This window comes from Nicotiana tabacum, chromosome 12 (assembly GCF_000715075.1).
Source record: "Nicotiana tabacum cultivar K326 chromosome 12, ASM71507v2, whole genome shotgun sequence".
In the NCBI taxonomy this organism is placed as follows: domain Eukaryota; kingdom Viridiplantae; phylum Streptophyta; class Magnoliopsida; order Solanales; family Solanaceae; genus Nicotiana; species Nicotiana tabacum.
This window is the reverse complement of record NC_134091.1, coordinates 92,016,334-92,024,175: the sequence shown is the minus strand read 5'-3', so window position 1 is coordinate 92,024,175 and position 7,842 is coordinate 92,016,334. Positions and strand designations below refer to the sequence as shown.

Below are 7,842 nucleotides of genomic sequence, written 5' to 3'. Positions count from 1 at the left end.
TTCTCCTAAATTGATTCTGAAGCAGTCCCGCATGTTATTCTTTCCTTTTTCTTTAAGATTGATTGATTGCTTTCCTTGTTTGTGTGTTTAATTTTGCTACTATAAAAATCCATCCCCTTTCCTCTTTCTGGACAGAACTTTAATCGTTATTCTTTCACTAAAAACTGAAGTTTTCTACTCTATACTTGTTTACTATTCTATTCTGTTTGGTTCTTGGCCGACTGAAAGCCAAGGCCACTGGACTTCTACTTTTTCTGATCTCTCTTGGGTGTGAGCACTGCATGGGTTCTTGAAACCCTTGGAACTTGACACATTCAGGACTCTGGGTCCTTACTGCAATCCTTTTCTTGTTTATCGAACAATCACTGGTTAGTTTCTAAATCCTTGCAATGTGTACTCTATTATGTTAAGCATATTCTCTGAAACTACATGATTTAATGCATTTCTTTGACTCTTTGCTGCCTAATTCTGCCTATGATTGTTAGCCTAATAATGTCTCTGCACCTAGCTTAGTTAATTTGGAAAGAATGAAGCATGCTTAGTTTAGTATTGTTGATAATTCAAATGTTATGTTTTGACTATATTGTCTAATCCATGTTTCTCTGCCTAATTCTGAACTTCTAACGGCCAATTGATGTTATTAACCTGCCCCTATTTTGTTTAAGACCTTACTCTGAATGTTGTATGCTCCTATGACTATTGTTGTCATGACCAATCTGTACCCCTAATGACTTGTGATCTTTTAAAACTAATCTCCTTTGATTAATACCCTCTATGATACATGATCCTGTTTGTGTTATATTGTCTAAACCTAAGTTAGTATAATCTGATCCATTAAGTCATAAACTGGTTGCATTACTTGGTTTTACTAGCCTAATGCCCTTGCCTGTTAACTTTTCAATCCTAAAATCTTTGTCTCTTAGCACATGTCACCCTGCCTAGTGTGTTAATTTGCTTTTGGAGTTCATTATATGATTATCCTATAGTGTTTGCAAATGCTTTTCCAAACTTATTATCTTTATCACTTGTTTCTAATTCTGGGGCTGGCTGAAAGCCAAAGCCCTTCCCCCTAAGTCTCCTCTATCAACCTCCCTAGTGTGAGCACTGCCTTGGGTTCTTGAAGCTCTTGAGAACTCTGACACACTAGGGTCCAGGTTCTTTGCCACTTTTCCTAATTGCTCAACTTTGCCCCCTTTTTACCTACTGGATAAACCAGTTGGTTTTTTGTAAATGGTTGTGCACCTAGGAGTTTTGATCAAGTTATGGATACTGGATGTGGGCCATTTTGTGTAAACGGAGGTTGTTGTTTGGGCTATTGTGAAACTGTATGGATATGGTATTGAAGGCCTAGCTAGGCTGGGTATGCATTGGTCCTGCCTTAAGCCCACTATAGCTATTCTGTAATTGTGTAATTTATTTCACTCATTGAGCCTGTAATAATGTTGTAATAACAATTGGGGTGTTAGTAAAATTGGAAAAATGGGTTTATTCTCACTTTTCATGAACAGGTGGAAATCCTGCCTATAGGGGTTAATTTGCTCAAACATGTTCTGCTCCTATGTGTTGTTAGATAACCTGCCTATAAGACCTTAGTGTTTCATTCGCTTAATGTATTCTGCTTCTATATGTCTTGCTAGATATCATGCCTATAGGGACTAAAGTGATCAATGTTTCAGTCTATGACCATAGGGTCACGTTAGCTTTATGTTCTACAAATCTGCACTTTTAGAAATCATGCCTATAGGGTTTTAATTGATTAATGTGTTGTTGTTGTTATAATTGCTCACTTAGGAAACATGCCTATAGGAGCTAAAACCAGTTTCAATCGCTAATCATTGAAATCATGCCTATAGTGTAATTCACTCGCTTTCAAGTGTGAAACTGAACTTTCAACACTGTTTCGTTGCTGCTATTAGAAAGCATGCCTATAGGATCAAACTGGGTAATTCTGAGTAATTTCAATAGTTATCACTGCCAACTACTACATAAATCACCTAAAAATCATGTCTATAGGTTTAACTACTTGTAATCTGTAATTTCAACAATCAACTCGCAATACTAGATTCCCTAAAATGTATAGTTGTTCAGAAATCACGTCTATAAAGGTAGCATCTTGCATCTGAAACTACCTGTATGTTTGAATCCCAAGGTCACATATAAATCATGTCTACAGGGCCTAATGGCTTTAATTTGCCTCAATCCTGAAAATTGTCTAACGTTTAATGTGAAAATTTGTTCGCGTGCATTTGTTGTCTAAGTGTGGAGACTAACTTGAGCCCTTAATTACTTTTTACATGAAGTTCAACTTGTTTTGTATGTCGCCTAGTTTTATCATTTCTGAGCAGCCTAAGCTAAGTCTAGAAACCATCCAAAATAGAGGTCCAAATGCCTCCTGGTCCATAGGCATGGGACGAGTAGTGCACGCATAGGGCACAGTTTAGAATCAATTAGTACGCTTTAGGTAAAAACTTAAAGATAGTATTTGGGTCACAGGAGATGATAGTCTGTGCCCGCTGAATAATACGAGTAACACCCCACCTCGAGGGAGTTATGAAGTATTATTTATGTCGCACGGGGTGATCCTTTAGGCTAAAAAACTTAGGACCCCTCATCTTGTCTTTAAACCAATTATCTGTGTTTACTAAAGGACTTTCTAATAATGATAGTTTTAAAACTTCTTGTTTTTTCTCTCTGACTATTTGACTAATTCATATAATTCAAGTTCGCCCGGGACCCACAGTTATGGACCTCGAAGAGTGCCTAACACCTTCTCTTCGAGGTAATTTGAGCCCTTACCCGATCTTTGGTGACACAAACTGGTTAAACCAGAGTTATTTGCAAATAGGTGTCCTAACGCACCTCAAACGCGTTAGGTGACGACTCTCTCTTTTAACACATTCTTTTAAAAGAGTTGTCACGTGTCAAAACCCGATTTTGCGAGAAAGAGGGGCGCGACAGTATGAACTTCTCTTTATGCCTCGTTATCAAACACATGTAATTACGAGATCATGCCAAAATGAAGGAAGGGCTTAGCCTTAACATACCTGAGCCGATTTTCTTGACAATCCTTCCAACACATGTCAATAGCGACAACATATAATGGCAGATCGAAGTAGGAAATAATTCATATGATATTCTTGAGAAAGATTGCACCGTACTTCCTTAGAATCGCAAAATCTCATGTTATAGCTCCGACCATTGTAAATCTCATATGCAATTTCTCTAAAACGTGATGCTGTCTCTTCTAACCTTAAGGGGGGGGGTAAGCAAACATTAGCTTGCATTGCTAAAGTGAATATATTTGTTCAATTTATGTTTAGAAGGCTAAAGAAAATGTTAACCTTGTTATGAACTCGAATAACGTGACACCTTGCTACACCTTATATGAGTCACTTAGTGGCTTTGTTAACCACTTCATGGGCTGCCGTGTTGGTGGTAAGATCCATCAAGCTTATCCAATTCTAATTAATTATTAATTTATTAATCTCCCACTAACCAATAATTAATCAATTACCCACATATTTAAGAATTATCTCAAATTACTTAAAATACTACTTACTTTTAACACACCTTATACATCTTACTATCATGGTCATGTGGTACCTTGTATGGCACTAGTCCATAAATGCCAGGTATTATAGCTCGGACCGTATTTTATCCGAAATTGCCAAACTTTGACGAAACTTATTTTTTTTTGATTCAGTTACCCTCTTACCTTCATGAATTTACTTATCACTTATTTGAAATAGCATAATACTTATAATCTCAAAATAATTTCCTCCCCGAACTTACATCGATTAGCCTATGACAAAACTTTAATGTACGAAAATGCGGAATGTAACATCTCATTTCCAAAATTTTATCAATTTACTTATGGCGTACTTTCACGTACAAAAATATGGGGTGTAACAACTTGAGACAACGGAAGTGGTTAGAGCTACTAAAGGACTATGATATCACCATTCTTTATCATCTCGGGAAGGCCAATATGGTGGCCGACGCTTTGAGTAGGAAGGCAGAGAGCATGGGGAGTCTTGATTTTATTCCAACTGGGGAGAGACCGTTAGCTTTGGATGTCTAGGCTTTGGTCAACATGTTCGTGAGGTTTTATATTTTAGAGCCTAGCAGGGTCCTTGCTTGTGTATCACGGTCGTCCTTGGTTGAGCGTCTCAAGGCGCGTCAATATGATGATCCCCACTTGCTTGTCCTAAGGGATACAGTGTAGCAAGGTGATGCTAAGGAGGTTACTATTGGAGATTATGGGGTATTGAGTCTTTAGGGCCGGATTTGTATGCCTAATGTGGATAGGTTGCCAGAGTTGATACTTGAGTTTCACACCCCAAACCAGAGGGGCATGACTGACACTTTGGCCTATCTCACCGAGCACCAACATACCGTGCATCCATAACCATGCTATCATGCGTAGATGGGCCAAAAAGGCCACCACGAGATAATCTGATTAAAACATGAAAGAAAACTCGACATAGAATGACCCAAAATAATATACAAGCTTATATACATGATACATACGGGCCTACAAGACCGCCATGACCATCAATACATATAACATATATTTACAAGCCTTTAAGGAATACATAAATATCATAAGGTAAGGACAAAGCCCCGCCATACCCAACTATGTATATATATGCAACCATCATACCTACCAGCTTACTAGACAGCTCCCGAAGAATGGAACGTGACAACCTTCAGCTGAGTTGAGTCACCTATTGTGAAGTATCATCTAAATCACTATCTGTTTTTGCGTGCATGAAACGCAGCTCCTCAACAAAGGGTCATCAATATGAAAGATGTATTGAATATGTAAGGCATGTACGCATACAAATAAAATATGGAATGTGAAGGAGAGTACAGAAGTCAACCTGAAACTCATAACAAGCCTCTGAGGGCATACACTGTCACAATCATGATATATATATATATATATATATATATATATATATATATATATGCATGTCTGTAAAAATCAAGACACATACATATATATACATAAACTTTTAAAACATACGCCTTTGTGGGCATCACCATCATCATATCGTACCCGGCCATAATAGGCTCGGTAAAACGTACCCGGCCATCATAGGGCTCGGTAAAATCGTACCCGGCCACGTGGAGCTCGGTAAAACCCAACTGATCAGTGATTACACAATAGGTGCCATACCCGGCCGACTATAGCGCGGCTCGGTAGAGTAAAATAGATACATATATATGATGCATGCTGGACTCATTGGGATCACATTTTGAACCTTTCGGAGTGACATAAGTAATAAGCTATATTCAACCACAAGCGATATCATGAATTCGGAAGAAAGCCATCGGAAGGAAATACACAAGAACACGATCAATCCTTTGTCAGGGAAGACTTAAGACTATTCAATCTTGCGATATGAAGATTATTTCAAAGAGAATATTTATATCAAGTCATGCAGAGAAATAAAGTAGCCTTACACACCTTGTGTCGATAGCTCATAAGTCCTCGAACACTTAATGAACGACAATCTGCATCATGCAAATGATTTGGATCAATAGCAACTCAATAAACTATTATTTCATTTCATTTAGACATTTCATCAAACATTTTTCATGCCCAGAATTTCCATAGACTTTAACAATGGTAACTCAACAACAAGATAACCTTTCAACTCTACTTTATCTCCTTATTTTCCTTATTCATTAACTCCCAATATCTAGCAATTCAATATCATAATATGGCTTCAAAAGAGCAGCTCAACAACAATAACATTCTGAACAAGCTCTTTAAACAATTCAACAATCACAACGAGCGGCCAGCTCGGTTTTACAATTAACAAACTATAATTTTAATCCATTTTCTTTCTTCAAAAATATGTCCATAGCAGCAAAAAATAACCTACACAAGCTACTGCACCAGTTTCTCAGCCACAACATACCTTAAAACATCTTCGAAATAGTTCCATACTCGATAACCAAACATAACTACGATTTTCGGGCTTTACCTCACGGGTTTTCAATCTTATAACTTAGACATGGCTTTTACAAGCACAAGAAAATATGGAGGATGCAATATCTTACTACAATCACCAAGTTCAAATCGAAACATGAGCTTACTCTCACTTAGAATAACCTTCAACGTCACCACGATGCACTATTAACTGAGTTGAGTCATCTATTGTGAAGTATCATCTGAGTCGCTATCTGTATCTGCATGCATGAAACAACGCCCTAACAAGGGGTCTTTAGTACAAAAGATGTACTGAATATGTAAGGCAGGTATGCATATAAATAAAATATGGAATGTAAAGAAAGAGTACAGAAGTCAATCTGAAACTCACAACAAGGCTCTGAGGGCATACACTATAATAATCATGGATATATATGCATGTTTGTAAAACTCATGCCACTAAATGAGGCCATATAATATAGTATCAAGTCGCTCTATGGGGAAAATCAAATCATATCATAATGTTTCTGGCCTCGAAAAGGACTCGATCGTACCCCACCTTAATAGGACTCGGTCGTACCCAACCACAAAGGGCTCGGTAATACCCAACTAACCAGTAGTTTCACAATAGGTGTCGTACCCGGCCGACTATAGCGTGGCTCGATAAAGTAAAGTAGGTACATATATAAGTTCAATGCAAGACCGACCGCAATGCAAGACCGTACATATAAAGATTATTTCAAATGGAATATTTTAATCAAGTCATGCCAAGAAAGAAAGTAGCCTTACATACTTTGTGTCGATAGCTCATAAGTCATCGAATGCTTAATGAACGACAATCTACATTATACAAATGATTTGGATCAATAGCAACTCAATAAACTATTAGTCATTTCATTTAGATATATCATCGAATACTTTGCGTGCGTAGAACTTCCATAGTCTTTAACAATGGTAACTTAATAACAAGATAACCTTTCAACTCTAATTTATCTTCTAATTTTACTTATTCATTAACTACCAATATACATCAATTCAATATCATAATATGGTTTCAAACGAACGGCTCAACAACAATAACATTCTCATCAAGCTCTTTAAACAATTCAACAATCATAGCGAGCGGCCAGCTCGATTTTACGATTAACAAATTATAATTTTAAGCTATTTTCTTTCTTCAAAAATATTCCCATATCAGCAACAACAACCTACATAAGTTACTGCACCAATTTTCCAGCCACAACATACCTTAAAGCATCTTCAAAATAGTCACATACTCGATAACCAAACATAACTACAATTTACGGGCTTTACCTCATGGGTTTTCGAACTTATAACTTAGCCATGGATTTTACAAGAACAATAAAATATGGAGGAAGAAATATCTTACCTCAATCACCAAGATCAGATCGAAACATGAATTTACTCTCACTTAGAACAACCTTCAACGTCACCACGGTGCACTAGAGCTACTCTTAGCTAGCACCAAAAGATTCTTGGGGTTAGATTCACTTGGTAGCCTTTGAGTTTGGCCTTGGATCATATGAGAACTCTAGAGAGGGTTTGGGAGTGTTTTGGGTCTGGAAATAGTTAAAAATACGAATGAAAACGGACTGTAGGCATTTGTATATATCTGAAAATTTCCACCGTCAAAAGTGGGTTCCATAGGGAGCTGCTAGTACAGTCTTGCAAAAATGAGAATATCTCTCTCTATTACAATGTCATATCGATAAATAGTTTAATGAGTTGGAAACTAGACTTGTAAAGATTCAATTTGGTGGGTGGATCACCCCATAACTCCCTGTACATTGAGAGAAAAACTCAGTGACATCAGACCCAAATTTCAGTAAGATTATGAACGTATCTTGGGCAACTTTTGCAAAATTTAGTTTTACAATTTA

General features: G+C 37.2%; 1 long non-coding RNA gene across 1 annotated transcript; it reads right to left on the bottom strand.

The window, feature by feature from the left end:
• Positions 1 to 4,498: 4,498 nt before the first annotated feature.
• Positions 4,499 to 7,517, bottom strand: LOC142167434 (uncharacterized). Its single transcript, XR_012697572.1, has 5 exons — positions 7,332 to 7,517; positions 6,735 to 6,781; positions 6,109 to 6,222; positions 5,474 to 5,520; positions 4,499 to 4,727 (listed from the first exon to the last, which is right to left on the bottom strand). It is a non-coding gene; the product is annotated as an uncharacterized LOC142167434 (long non-coding RNA).
• Between the last annotated feature and the right edge of the window lie 325 nt (positions 7,518 to 7,842).